Here is a 14,136-nt window from a genome sequence, read left to right on the forward strand (position 1 = left end):
TGGCCAGCTGTAGCAAATAATTGATTTTGGGTTTTTTTTCCTAATCTTGAGTTCTCAGCAAAATATTAGAATTTAAAAATGACACAAGAACTTCTTTATAGAAGATTTGCTTTGGAAAAGTGGCATATGCAATTTAACCTGCAGTCTGTCGTAATTGATGTTAGCTACCTTTGACAGTTATTTCATGATTTTCTTTGCTGTGTCTATGCTCTAGCCCTGTGTGGTGAAAGAATACTGACGCCTGACAAAGGAGAATCTGCTGTGCTGTTGTTCTCGTTGCAGCATCCAGGCATTTGAACAGTTTTATCCAGTTCTGGTTTGTCAGTAATCCAGTCCACACAATGCAGGTGGAAAATCCAGCAGAGTAGTACTGCTGGGAGCTGACAACAGGTTTGTGGATTTAATGGGAATTGCAAAACACTGAAACATCCTGTTCCAGAAAGGAGCCTAACACAGGTGCAGTTGGGTAAAGCTCTGAAGTTTTGGATGAGTAGTAGATATGTCAAAGAAATGAAGTGCCTGGGAAAAGTCCCAACCAACAAAGGAAGCTCTTAGCACTTATAGGAAGAAGCATGCCTTCCAACAAAGTTGGAACTGGCCATCTTCAACTAGATTTGGTCTTCCATCATCTGCAACACTTCTATCAATGTTTGAAAGTTTCCGATACTTTCTAGTACTTAAAAATGTGTAAAGTATATGCTGCTACCCATTTAAGTGTGTCAGCTGGGGCAAGCTTTTAGCAAAAAGTGGAACTGTATGACTTCCCTTGAAAATAACAAGGCCCATTCTTCAGTAGAGGACTAGTTGAATGGAAGCTTGCCAGAATAGATTTAGGTAATCCTCATCCTTTAATGAAACTTCAGTTTTACATTATAATTTTCACTTGCTATCTTTGTTCCTTTTTTCATGGCTAAGACTAAAGCATTCCCTCTGCACCCAGACAAGATGCGATAGCTCTGTTGGTGTCCTTGTTCCAGTCTACCATCAACCTTAGAATCATAAAATCATAGAATCATTAAGGTTGGAAAAGACCTCTAAGATCATCGAGTCCAACCGTCAACCCAACACCACCATGCCCACTAAACCATGTCCCTAAGCGCCTCGTCTACACATATCATCATATATATTACATGTGTATATACTACACATATACATTAACCTTCTGTACAATTACCCCGGTGGAACAATTCACTTTGGATACTGTGGGACATCAGACCCTACACAGCAAGGTACTGGTTTTACTTTTGCCCTTTCACACTGCACCTCGTTCAAAATGCTGCTTGTTCCAACTTCTGCCCTTAGTTGCTGATGTGTCCTGTTCAGCTGTCTCTCTTTCTTACTTTCTTGACAGAGGAAAAACCAGGAATACTGATTTCTAGCTGAAACCAGATTAGATGATGGTGTGGGTGTGTGCATATATGAATGTAGATAATAAGATATATCTATATTGGTGCCTTACAGATTTCATCGACTTCTGGTTGCAATGTCAATATTGCTCTTCTTCCTTCTATAGAAAAAAAATAGAGAAGCCGCAGGAAACAAAACAGAAAGAGACTTCTGAAGTTCATTTAGTGCATCTTCTTCATTTAAGGTAGGCACAACTATCCTGAAAATGATCTTGCTTGATCTATAGTTAGCCTTGAAAAGGCCCTGCTTCTGTTATTGATTTTATTTACGCATGTATTGTGAGAAGAAAGAGGTTAGAAAAAGTTTCTAAAGAGACAAGTGAGAAGTTTGAAGACATATAAGAAGCATGTGGCAGAACAGGAGAAAGGATTGGAATTTCCAGGCTATTTGGTGATAACCTGTAAAGAATAGACTAGACATGCAAGAACAACTTCATCTTACCTGGGACAGGTAAGTATAAACATAAAGCCAAAGAGGGTGAATGAGTGCTTGAATAGGAAAGTAAGAGTCGCTGGTTCTATGTTGCTGCTGCTTGCTTTCTCTGTAAGCCCTTGTTACCTGAACCTGTTTATAGTAAATGAAGTGTTGAGAGTCTCAAATTAACTGAATACTTTAGCATCTCTTTTTTATGAACCTCACGTTATAGAAGAAGTTATTCTGTAAAAGCTGTGACTTGACTATAAAGGAAGCCGTGCTGTTGTAGCCTTATGTTTCCTGTCCTAATACTATTAAAAATACCCAAGCTTTTATGTGTTAATATAAGCTTTCACCTTGCTAATACTGCTTATTCTGCTGGACTAAATAAGAAGCTACAAATACTAAATTGTAACTTCACTAAAGATGAGGGAAACTGAAAAGTAGAAAGTTTTAATAAAAGGAGTCAGAAAATTCATTTCCATTTTAATGGGATTTTAGTTGTGTTCTGAATATGCTTCAAGTTTAAATCCAACACTTAGAAAGCTCATATTACAATGGAGTTGTATTTTCAGTGGAAGCATACGTGTTTTGTCTCCTGAAGTACCCCATCTGTCAGGTAGCACCCTGATAGCTGATTTGTGTATGCAAAGAGGATTGAGTGTGTAATTGTTTATTTACATAGATTGCTGTGGGATTTAGAAGTGTCACTAAAAGTTCAGAGTCCCTCTGTATTGTGAAGAGAGTTTGTTTAAGGTTATGTGAAGATGCATTAAATGAAGAAAAACAAAAAATACCTGTGGGAATACCAGTAATCAGAGAGTGTATTTGCATAAGCTGTAGTCACAGGCATCCAGTAGTCTTGTCTGGTGCAAATACTCAAGCAAACTCTTATTGGTTTTATTTTCATTTTATTTCAAGACTAAATTTATAATTTCTCCCACAATCAAGTCATAAGGAAGAAAATCGGATAGCTTGAGTTTCACTAAAAAAGAGAAAAAGCAATACTTTTTTCTCTTCAGACCCTTTAAAATATTGTCTCTCCTAAGTAACAAAGAAAATACCATTTCAGATAATGACCGAATTTTAAAACAGGTAGCATTTCCAGATAGACTATGTTTTACTGTCTAATAAAATAATTCCAATCTTGCTAAATTGTGGTTCCTGTATAATATAATAGTGACTCTTAGATACTTTCATTTGCTTTTCAGTGGAGTCAATTACCAAAGGCTATTCTAATGTGTTTCTAGGGAATTACCAAATGATACAGAGCAACAATTCCATTATCTCATTTGTATCTCAGAGGAAAAGTACAAAAAAGGACCACGTTTAAGATATAAAAGGTAGACCAAATTGTTACAGCACTCACAGTATGGGCTACTGTTTCTGCTCTCTCTTTCTGTCATAATAAGTTCTTATCTGCCTTTTCAACAGAAAAGCTTACTATGTAACTGCTCTAATTGTGGGCAGGGAAGCATTACTTCTATTGGTGTGCTCAATGAGTTGCAAAATTTCAGTTAAAGCATCAGCACAACAGTTAACAGATGTCATTCATCCACAATGCCAAGGATTAGTTTGGATTAGCACTCCATTGATGTTTGTCTCTGGTGATTAGGTGCCTTGGACAGCTAGCATGCAAACATTTTAAAGCACAGGAGAAGACTGGGGATGGTAAGGTGACCTGCTCTGTTGCTTGTGCCTCCCCCTTTTTTTGCAGTATCAAACCTATAGACGAAGAGCTGGAGCACTGAGCTGCCTTTCAAAGTCTAGTTTTCATTTCAAAAAGCTGTTAGCCTGACCCTTTGGCAAGGTACATCCAGGAGTGCCATGGAGCAGGTGGAGAAGCAGCTAATGTGTTATGGACTATCTGACACGTCCAACTGCATCTTTCATTACCAAGGAACCAAAGGCATTCCACAAGTGTACAAACTTCTTTTAATTAACTATCGGAGGTAAAGAAACCTCCATCTCCTTCCCAGAGGCTAAGTTGCCAAAGCAAACCAGGGCCGGTTGGTCTGCTCTCTCTGGTTCTGATAGCTCTGTCCTCATGGTTCTGATACGGATCTGTGGGTGGTAGAATCAGAGTCAAATCCCTTTTCCACTGGTTCAGAGCAGATATTGGAACCAGGGACTTGCAGAAAAAACCCGCATCACTACAGTTTGCAGTAATACAGGCTGTGGATTTCTCCAAGTCTTTCTAGGTAGAATTATTTCTATTTTCTACTTTGTTGTAGGATGCTTACATAGTTATCAGACCAGAATGGGAGAATAAGACGGGTTTTAAGCTAGACATTAGGAATCAGGAAGCCTGACTCCATTCTTCTTCTCTTGGCTAGCTTTGTAATGTTAGTCTTTTCACTTGTATTTAAAAATCTGAAAAAAAAACCAAAAAACAAAAAACCAGAAAAATGCAAGTGTTTTGTCTCAGGTCAAATACAGTATTGAGGCCTGCTTAGGTGGCTGTCCCAAATCCTTGCTGAATATGGAGCTCTTGACTAACATTTTAATGAAAGATAGGCAGGAGAGGGTAAGTCATATAGAGTTTTGATGGCCTGTATGTCCTTAGTGAATTTTAGTAAGCTACTATTCTTCTGTGGTCAAGAAATTAAAATCTAGTGTGAATCTAGGGAAAGTTAAGGAAGAAGGAAATAATGCAGCTGCTCAAATAGAAGAAATGTAAGGTGAATACTGGTAGCTTTGGCTTAGGAGTAAAGTGGCAGAAAGTAAGTGAAAGCAGTTTGAGTAGTAGCATTTTAGAGGTTGTTTTGTTGTTCTAACTTCTTCAGTAAATTAAGAACAAAGTATTATTAAAGTGTGGCTCTGTTATGATGCATGAAGAGTGAGGTCTGTGTTTAGTTCTCATGTATCTGTAACTGCTAGATTTATTAATAAAGTCAGCCACGCAGATTTAGTTATGGATTGTTAAATCTGGCCAGTATAGCTCACAGTGCATTAGGCATCAGGTGAAAATCCTGCTAGACAAATTTCATGCTGTACTCTTATCACGGCAGTTCTCACTGCAATTCATACTCTGCCCTCAATAATAAGGCTGCAGCACCAGAACTCTCAGAAGGTATGTAAAGGTGTATTAGAGGGCAATGGAGTTTAGCTCTGCATCTGAAAACTGCTTAAGAATTGTATTGATGGGACGTGAGAAATTACAAAATACAACCTGGATTCTGTAAGAGCTGTAACGCTGTTTATAAGAAAAGGTTATTAAATCATCTGTTTTCACTAAAATGAGCGTGTAGAAGTGGATTGCAAGTACAGGGCAGATCTATTTCATCGTTTGTCATTTCTTTTTAGTAGTGGTTTATTTTAAAATGTACTGCACAAGCCTCTGCCTGTGAATTTCATGTTCAGACACACCATTGATTTAAATATTTTCTCCCAGAAAATGGTGAGACAACTAGCTATGTAGCAATAGGAAAAAAACAGAATCATTCTTCCTTCTTATACACATGCACTCATACACTTAGAGGTGTAATAATCTCTATTTAGTTTCCAGGGCTAATGGGAGACTAGTGGTGGCCCCAGGCAGAGATTAAGGGGCAAGTGCATTGAATGACTCATTGCATTATCTAACATAGCTTTGTGGGGTCTCTGTGGAGCCCTAAATAATTGTTATCTGACCCTTCCCCCTGCTGAGGCCAGTATTAAATCCAGACTCGATAAAGGAAGTTGCAGCATAGCTTGGAATGAATAATGCAGTAATTTTGCAGCACTGTGTAGCTATTGAAAACCAACAGTTTGTTATGATTCAGTAGGTGAACAGACATTCATGCATTGCGTGTTGTTCTCACATGCTTGGCTATGTGCACAGCTGGAACTCACGTAAGTTTACTACATCTTCATGATGAGATGAATGTTGGGAAGATTATTATTCTGCTGACTTATATGTGGCTCTGGATGAATGGGTGTGACTCTATTGGGATCCTAAAGGTACCGGGAGTCGCATTGTGCAATCTGTGGGATCGTTGATAGGAAAAACTTTTTATAATATTCAAACCAAGAAGTCAGACTGAACAGGGCTGATCTCTCCAGGCGTCAGGAAATGTTTGCTTTCTTGTACTGAGTAGTCCTGAGCTTTATTGTAGTAGCAATCTGAGACGTGAAGATGAAGATATGAGTTATAGTCACAATTACAGACACTCCATTTCCCTGAAAAGTTTATGGAGAGAGAAAATCACAGCATCATAGGAAGAGCATGGGTATGCAGGAAATGAAGTGCCTGCCCAAAAGTTATGCTGAAATTTGTGGCAGAGCATAAAATTAAAACACCGAGGTGGAACGATGGAGAATTTAGCTGAAGCGAGATGCACATTTTTTTTCAACTAAATTAGCAGTCAGTAAGAGATGTGGACGTATCAAAACTTAAGTGTTTCCTAGGAGCATACCAGCTATGGTGAAATTTGTCAGGAAAAATCCTGAAGTCCAAGATGGATTTTTTATTATTATTATTTTGTCCTGAGAAAGAAACTGGCCCAGCGGTCAAAATTTCACGTAGGATGTGTGAAGTGCGAGTTTACATTTTTGCTTTTCCTCATTCAGAATGAGTGCTTGAATCTGAGTTTCCCTCATCCCAAATAGTTGGGAATTTTGGCCTGTTCACTGAGCCAGGCACTGGCCTCATCAGCTTTGCTTTTTAAAGGGACATACAAGTATCTTTGGAGTTGTTAGGTTAATAGGATAAAATCCTCCCTTTTTTACAGATCCCTTTTGTTAACAACTCACACCCCTTTAAACGCATGAATGAAAGAGTTGCATTGCCCATGCTGCTTGTACTAGGAGGAAAATACTATGCTTTGATGGCTAAAAATCATCTGTAATTAAGGCTAAATTTAGTCATGGCCAATTTTAGATTTATTTGTTCCTGTGAGAAGATTGTCTGTTAGATTTTTCTTTCCTCTCTGGTGTGCTGATCATGGCAATGTTGTTATATGTAGTTATTAATGGTAATAATATATAACAACGCTTCACTCAAGGCATGAGAAGACAGCAGTGTGAAACCAGAAAAACACATCAAGCCAAAAAGTGTTTCAGGCATCTACCCAGCCCTCTATTGTTCTTCTGTGCTTTCCTGTGTGTTGTTTTTGTTTACCTACTTGGTTTGTTTTTTAACCACTGAGTGTGCCAGGACTTAGTTTGTCTGCTGAGTCCATTCCTACCCCGATACAGTACCCAGTAGAGTGGGTGGTGATTTTTATGGGGAAAAATACCTAATGTAATGATAGAGCACTGAACTCCCTCCATTTGTGATTTATCTCATATTTCTGGAAATGTACAGAGACTGTGGCATTCTCTAATGACTAAAACACAAGAATAGCTTTTCCCTGAGAAGGCATGCAACTATTTCACTCAAACAACAACAAAAACTACACTTAGATTACATGGTTTCTGCAAAATGGAAAGTCTTAAATTGTTAGTTAACCTTGTCCTCTAAAACTGACTGACTACCTAAGGGATTCTTCTGAAGGTTTTGCTGAACATTTCCAGTTTACCAGATGATCAGCAGCGTGCTGCAAGGGTTTCTAGGTTCATGACTGCACGGTTGGATGAAGTAAGCAATGGATGCTCCTGCTTAATCTTTTCTAGGCAGATTCAAGCTCGCTCTAATTGGAACCACGTAGTCATGTAAAGGCAGCCCAGAGCCTAACCTGATACCTGTACCCTCTAAGCCCACCTTCTTCATTTGGATTCAATACCACGCTGACCATAGTTATCTAGCTCCTTCAACTTGTCCACAGAAGGGCTGGTGACATGCAACACCGCAACATACCTGGCATGAAGAAGAAGGAATTACACCTCTTAGCTGTCTGAAAATATTCAGAAATACTTTAATTGCAGCAGGAGTAAATGTACATCCAGGATTCTGAGAATACTGCTTCAACAATGTTCCCATCCTCACAAGGGCTTGAAAAACTGAAGTTTTTTGGGCAGATGCCAAATGCAGGTAATAAATGGCTGTTTAGTGCTTTGGAAATGTACAGAGCAAAGCAAATGCTAAACACCAGTTACGTTCTGCTATCCAAGTCACAAGACTGCCTAGAGAACTGCCAATGATGAATGTCCACAATTATAGTATATAAATACCAACAGGAATTATTTAGGGTGGAACAAGGCAGGGCCACCTAGGAGTGATTAGATGGACTTAAGGAGAGGAGAAAACTTCCTTCAGAGAGAACTTTTGAAACTGACACGTTTGACCAGAGAAATACTGACTATATAGGAAGAAATACTTTTGTATAAGCCTGTGAAAGGTTAAATTTACTAATTCTATTATGGAAAGTATACCAAATCATTCATAGAGCCACTGCATCCAAGGGCTAAATTTAGTGCTTCTAATTGGAAATGCAGGCCACTTTTCATTGATGTTTTTGCTCTTTGTAGTACTTCACGTAAGTCACTTAAGCATCTGCAAGAAATTTAGTGATGCATGAGATGGGGAAAGGTTCAATATGTATGAATAGGTCCAACTGCTTTTCCAAGCCAGATTTTCTCCATGCACAATAGCATCAAAAGTTTGTTAACAAGCAAGTACATTACACTAATTTCTTTCATTTGTCCTCCTTATTGCTTTATTAGCAATTTCAGGAGAATCTGTTTCAAACTAATTTTACCATCATTTTGCTGGATTAGTGATAGAACCATTATAATAAATCAACTAAGGACATTGAAACGCTTGTGGCTTGGTCTCCATTTGCACCTGGTGAGTGGATGTACAGTGTATGTACAGAAGCAGTATGGGCATAGAAAAAATATAGCAACATCTGAACAGAAGGCATCCCTTATCTTCATGAGTTCCCTTAATTAGCTTGGCATAGAATTAAATTGCCTTCCCTGCAGAAAAAAGTTTCTGCTCATTTATTCTTTGTTTTCTGAATACCACTGAAGTCATACCATTTATATGATTGTGGATTTTTTTTCCCCAAAGAACCTTGAAGTGTTTAAGCTTAACATAGGATGAGACACAAGTCAATGAGTTAAGGGGTTATTCCTGGGGAGAGGGAAGAGCTTTTTTGGTGTGTGACAACACAAATTCTGTAGAGTATTTCGTAAGAAAGCAGAAAAGCTAGAGAAGGAGGTGAGTGATGATGAAAGAGAGAAGTGAATGAAGGGATCACAATGAGAACAGAAGGGGAGAAGCAAGCTGATATGTAAGGCCATAGAAACAAGGTGCAGGAGCTAAATTTGAAATGATAGAAAATGGAAAGTTGGACACACAAACATATCTGTTCCTTGACAAGACAGTAAATTGGACACTGGCAAGCTGGTACAAGAGAGGCGCTAAATCATCATATGCAGGATTACAATGGAGAAGTGACCAAAGCACGGGCTGCTACTGAGGGTGAATAACCACAGAACCTGCAGAGGAAGACGACAGAACTTGTGTTCACATGCTCATATTCACGTTAGCAATTCAGTTAGTTGTCTTTTATGAAGTCACTTTAGAGCCACCTGTAAGTCCTTTGAATATGGTTGACAATTACTGTGACTATTTGCTTTTCCTTCTTGTGGACTGTGAAACTTTAATCAAAATTACTCTCAATATAATAAGTTTGCCAAAGCTGAATTCTTGATGGTTTTTTCCCAACACTTTTACAATCTGATCAATCTTTAATAATGAGAGCCAGCTGAAAAAAAAAAATACAATTTTCTATCTAGACAATGCAATTTCATCAAAAATGACTCATCTTAAGTGAATACGTTGATTTAGATTAAATTTGATGGGGAAAATATCAAAATGAATAATTTTACCTTATTTCTTTCTGGCAATGTTGAAATATTTTATATTGGCATTTTATTCCTTTCATTTCAACTTGTATGATATTTACATTATTTTGATATTCCTATACTATCACATATAAGAGTTTCAGTGATTCCAACTCAGTATGTTTTTTATTTGCACTGAAAATAAATGTCAAAATGTTGGAATTTCCTGTGGGATGAGAATTCTACTTTCTGTTTGCAATACAATGTGAAAAGAAATACAGTGCTCCAGAGTAAGTCTGACCTTAGTACTTCTCAGCTCTGGAATGCCAGTCAATCTAATATATGGATCAGAATTGTGTAATAAGATTTCTGAATGATTTATGCCAATCACCTTTTCATTATTTCCTCACCAATATTGGCAGTGGTAATTCCGTGTACACTAATGCATTTTTTCCACCCATCTAGATACAACTTATGTGAAATAAACTACAAAGGAGTCTCCTTGGAGCATGGTTTCCAGTTTTAAGAATTGTTCAGATATTTAATCCTTTTTACTGAATTAGGTCCAATGCTGGTCAATGCATGATTTGAATAATCTCTAGTATTATCATTGAAATTTATTTTACAAAATGTTCTGCAGTGTTGATGAGTTTCAATCCATGTGGAGATAATGGCAACTGTCATAGAATCATAGAATCATTGAGGTTGGAAAAGACCTCTAAGATCATCGAGTCCAACCGTCGACCCAACACCACCACCCACTAAGCCATGTCCCTAAGTGCCTCATCTACTCGTCTTTTAAATACCTCCAGGGATGGGGACTCCACCACTTCCCTGGGCAGCCTGTTCCAATGTTTCACCACTCTTTCAGTAATGAAATTTTTCCTTACATCCAATCTAAACCTCCCCTGGTGCAACTTGAGGCCATTTCCTCTCGAAATGTCTGTCCTTATGTGCTTGCTCACAAAACATGATCTGAAAGTAATCAATGAGATGGTGAGACTTTCTTTAAAACACCAGAATGACAGTTAAAAATATTAGTAGAGGATTTTTTTATTAAGCACATAATCAATCTTCATGTAAAAAAAGATGGCTTCAGCTTATATTGAGGAAGTAATTAACACATTAGCTGAAAGCTGACCTATTCAAATGGTATTCCTGAAGGTAAAGGAAACTGAATACATTCTAAGTTTGTTCATCAGAAATATGCCCATATAAAAAATTATTGATTTGATACTTGCCTGAAGTAATAACAAGGTGTACAAACTCTTTCATCAGCTTGTCTGTTGGAGAGGAACTTACGCAAACCCTATGCAGAACCCTCTCTGAAGCTTTGTATCGTAGGTAAATTTCTTGATTAAAATGTTTAAATTTGGCTGTCTTAATTCGGGTCAGATTACCCTATCTTAAAGATGTAGGTTTTGGTCTCTTAATAAGCTACCTTCTCTCAAAACACTGTCAAGGAGGTCAGATAACAGCCTCAAATTTTCTTATGCACCATTAGTCCTGCTGGGTTCTCCTGCCAACCTGTCCTCCTGCTTATAGGATATACTTGGAAACTAACAGTGCAATAAACGTAAGCAGCCTTATACAAAGGAGAGATGGTAACCAGAGCTTCCGTAATATGCTATATTACCCTATCTAACCTAAAGCAACACACAGAGTAAATTATTTTGTTATCAACAGAATCTGCCAGCAATCTGAAAAACAGGCTTCTTATATTTAGTTTCTCAAATACGGATTTAAGATGTGTTTGCTGATGCCTGCTGAGGGGCATGTGCCTGGTGGAAGTTTCCAGAGCACCTTGTGCATCCTACTCCACCAGAAATACTGCAAGAAACCTGTCTGTAGAAACCCTGGGGGGACTAATGCTAATTAAAGCCTCTGAAGTTCCGTCAGAAACAATGCAATAAATCAGCATAAGTTTTTTGCTGTTTGTCATCTAATACAGAGCCAAATCTAAAAATGTTGAATTAATCTGGTTTTCTCTAATCAGAGTAGTCTTACCCTATTTCTGTCTGCAGTGTAGCTGGCCTGCCTTCCAAGAAAGAACATTTATTGCTCTGAAAAAAAAAAAAGTGTTTCTGGCCTCTTCTGGGCACAGATTTTGTGTTCTACTTTTTATTTATTTCAAATATTACAACCCGGAAAGTTATTCCACTGACCAGGGACACCACAGGAATTCCTCTGCTTTGAACAACTCCATCATCCTCTCTCCTCCTTGCTCCTTCCCTGCGGAGTGTCTGCTGGATGAGCTGGTTCATGGTCATGGCTGGGTAAGAGTGGGTCCGTTCTGCCTTAGAGGGAGGCCATTAGAGGATGGCCGTTTCGTGAAAACCTGCTCCTGAAAAATGTATTTACTAGATTAAAAATGTGTTACCTTAGATTTTGTGCTGACAGACTGATCTCACAGTAAAAACACTGCAGGAAAGTGGGTTAGTAAAGATTTTGTGTTGTCAGCTTTTAATATCATCCTTAGTATTTATTTTTTTATTTATTTTTCTAAGTGGAATATGGTACTATATGTCACTGTGTTTCAGATGTAATATTCAAATATATTTTCAAGAAATCGAAAAAAGTGTCATCTCTCAAAAAATAACCTGCCTCTAAATTCAGGTCATGCACTTTGTTTCACATGGAGCAAAATTTTGCAGCTAATACAAGCATGTTTTTTTTGTCTCTGGTTGTTTGCCGAGCTAAACCATCCATTACATGACTTGTCATTTGTATAGAGAATCCGTGTTTGAACTGGGGTTTCTAGATACCCCTTTGGGTTCTGTAAACAGAGACTTAACTGATCGTTTCAATGTTGTTTTCTTTGTCAAGAAGAGTTTAAACCCCATCCTCTGCTGGCAAGCTTCCCTCCTAATTGCAGCAAAGTAGTGTTGCCGATGTCATTGTAATGTGGCTGATAGTGGCAGCGTCTTAAATGGCAAGCTCTGCACAAGGTGCAGAAGAAAAGCCCCTGCCCTCTGGAACCTGCTGTATAAACAGATAAATGTGTGTTGAGTATATAACCAGTGAGCCAGATCTTGCAGAGTAGTCATTTGTGGGTTTTAGAGGAAAGAATCTGTCTTGTAGGGCTGATGATAGAATAAAAGGCAAGGGGGCGGGGGCTGCACCTAATGAAGGCAAAACCAGAGGCGTATGAGATGGACTGGCAAGCGTAAAGATGTGAACAGACAAATTCTGAGGCAGAGCATGTGGATAAATATAATAAAAGATGCCTAGTATACAGGCAGGGCAGAGGTCTGTCCATAAAGGTCTGGATTTGCTGCCAAAAATGGGAGGAGGGGAGAAAAAATTGTGTATGATTGCTGTTGAGCTGGTGGTTGGTCAGGGAGCGAGGGGGGGTTAATTATGCTCTCTGTAAAGAATTGCAACTGTGGGATGGGGTTTGCTGAGGAAGCTGTCAAAAATGAAAAGAGCCAAAGGACAGAAAAACATTTTAGCCACACAATTTTGAAGGCAAATTAGGTACTTTTAAAAGAATTGTGGTGGAGAAAAAACAAAAGGTGTGTATTAACAGCAGTGTGGATATGCCAAAAGAACGAATCAGATGTCCTGAGATTGCACTGAGATCATGAGCCTCAATGACGGGATAAATGCTTTGTTTTTTTCATGCAAGCTGCCAGAAATAATAATTACACTTAATTTATGGTTTTCATTTGAAGATATATTCAATAGTTCTCAAAAGACACTCCTATGTCCAAAAGTACATTCCAAAAGCTCCTATCCCCTCCGGTAGGAGTAATTGTCCTCTTTTGTAATTTATAAAAACATGTTTGGTCTCCTCTCGTATCTGCCTTTGGTACACAAGTTTAGCAAAGGCAGACATTACTGTGCTGTTTGTTTTCTGGCGAGGTGAGTTATGATTACAACATAGGGGATGAGCATCTTACATTGGTAAGATTTTTCTGCAAGTCACCGTGAGGTAACGGGAAGTGTTGGTTTTAATGATCTTCACTGTTTAAATTTTTATTGTGTTCAGCTGGGGTTTTTATAGTGTTTGATTAAAGTTCACAGGAAAGATGAATTTAAAAGACTTCAGGTTTGTTAGATCTGCTATGGCTTGCCAGTCACTCTGCCAAAATTTTCCACTGTGTACTTCTTATAGTTCTGCGTGGTCTAAACTTAATTGACTGAAGATGAGAAGCATTATCATGGATCTGTCATTGCAGCCGCTCTTCATATGTTTCACTAGCTGGAATGAGCAGTTGCTGGGTTTGTTTCTGATCTAATTCACAATGATGTAAAACAGCAGTGATTTCACAGAAGAGGAAACAGATTTAGCTGGTGAGAAAGCAGAACTACGCTCATTGCTGCTCCAGTAGCACTCATTTACAGGTGAGTGGAAGAGTAAAGTCCATTGTTAAAACACTAAATTTCAAGTATGTAGGAACAGAGGTACATTACATAAGCTATTCAGCCGATATAACAACATAACTCATCTTTTTATTTCACTGACTCTAAGACAATACTGAAAAAAAAGAAAACAGTCTGAGCTTTACAACCTAGCCTCCTTATAATGCCTAATTGTCTCACCAGAAGCAAAGGTCTAAAGATCAAAAAATGGACAGAGATGAATTTAACATACCACGT

Source organism: Aptenodytes patagonicus, chromosome 8, assembly GCF_965638725.1.
Source record: "Aptenodytes patagonicus chromosome 8, bAptPat1.pri.cur, whole genome shotgun sequence".
NCBI lineage: Eukaryota > Metazoa > Chordata > Aves > Sphenisciformes > Spheniscidae > Aptenodytes > Aptenodytes patagonicus.